This window comes from Suricata suricatta, chromosome 15 (genome assembly GCF_006229205.1).
Source record: "Suricata suricatta isolate VVHF042 chromosome 15, meerkat_22Aug2017_6uvM2_HiC, whole genome shotgun sequence".
Classification (NCBI taxonomy): Eukaryota; Metazoa; Chordata; class Mammalia; order Carnivora; family Herpestidae; genus Suricata; species Suricata suricatta.
Window position 1 is genome coordinate 41,016,425 of NC_043714.1, and position 1,748 is coordinate 41,018,172.

Here is a 1,748-nt window from a genome sequence, read left to right on the forward strand (position 1 = left end):
CTATCTGCAAGGGATGTTGGGAAATAGTCTTTTCTTCTGGGACCACATTCCACAGCTCATGACTGAAGGGGCAGTTTTGGCAAACAAGGAAAACAGTTATTGGGGCAACACCAGCAGTCCCAACCCCTGTGGGGTTTCAGTTCTACACCTGTCACTTCCCAGTTAGTAAATCTGGGGAAGTCACTCTGTCTTTTGAGGTAAAGGGTGTGTTAAAGGCTGTCCTGCCTCCTCACAGAGTTCCTGGAGGGTCACTGAGACAAATACTTGTGAAAATAGGGGCGTCTGGGTGGCTCAGTCGGTTGAGCATCCGACTTTTGGTTTCAGCTCATGTCATTATCTCAAGGCTTCGTGGGTTCAAGCCCACATCAGGCTCTGCGCTAGCAGTGCAGAGCCTGCTTGGGATTCTCTCCCTCTCCCTCTCTGCACCTCCCCTCTTGCCCTGTCCCCATCTCTCTCAAAATAAATAAACATAAAAAGAAGTAAAAAAAAAAGAAGAAGAAGAAGAAGATGTAGAAGAAATACCTGTGAAAATAAAGCAGGATATGTGGACCTCAACATTTGCTCTTTGTTGGCTTCTCAGATACACTCACCCCCAACTTTTTCCCGAAAAACTAAGTGCTAGTCACTGTAGTGGTAGTATTACCTCACTTTATTTAGAACTCATGAAAATGCTATGAAATAGGCAGTCTTTCTGGGTAGGTTTGTTATTTGCTACTCCACTACTTTCAAAGACATTTAGACTGTTGCACAATCTTAAAAGTTGGGGTTTGCAGCATGGGGAGCAGGGCATGGGGCCAGCCAAATTTGCAAAGCGAGGGAGAAGAATTTGGAATTCTGAGCAATCTTGGAGGACAAGAGTGAAGAGATGTGAAGAGAAAGAACTAGAAAAGGAAACCAGAAGCTCCTTGTTCAGTGTCCCCAGATCATCTGTAAAGTATACCAGACTTGCAAAGTGCTTGCTAAGAGTGGTTTTTATGTGGAAAGTGCTGGAAGCCCTGGAGTTTTGAGTGTAGGCAAAGAGGCTGTGGTGTGGCCTGAAGCTGGGGCAGAGGAGTCCACGGGCCATAATCCGAGTTCCGGAGAAGGACTCGGATTTTCAGAAACCATGGCCTATGGTCTGGGTCTAAGGCATCAGTTTCAAAATTACATTGTGTGTGATTTGGGAGTCGGGGACACAAGATATCCTGAGCCTTTATGTACAGTAAACATTATTATCACTGTGTTAAACATCAAGAAATTGGGCCTCAGAGAAGTCAGGCTGCCATCACAGAGCCAGTAAGCCTTGGCACCAAGGTTCAAATCCATTTCTGTCTAGTTGCAAAGCCTGTGCATGCTCCCAGGCAGTACTCCTAATGTCCCTGTCCCCATTCCCACTCCCCCCGCCCCGCCCCATCCCACACACACTCTGCCAGTCTCACACGGCCAAGCGTGGCTTTCCCTCCAGATCCTCGCGCACCTGAGGGGCTGAGCCAGCCACCAGCCTGCAGAAGACCGTGTGCAGCTGGCTTGGGAGGCATGGGGTCCAGCAGACAGGTCCCATGGGTGCCTCCTGTGGCTTCACCTTTCATTTCAACCTCCAGTGGGCCCCTGGCTCTTCCTGCCCACAGCTGCACCCCTCCTGATGCAGGAAGCAAGAAAATCCCCCTAAAGGAGGCAAGTGGGAAAGGCAGCACCTTCTTTCAAAGGCAAAGGGAGGTCATGGCAAATGCCCAGGACTGATCTGCAGTGAGAGCCCTCTGGCCAGGGGG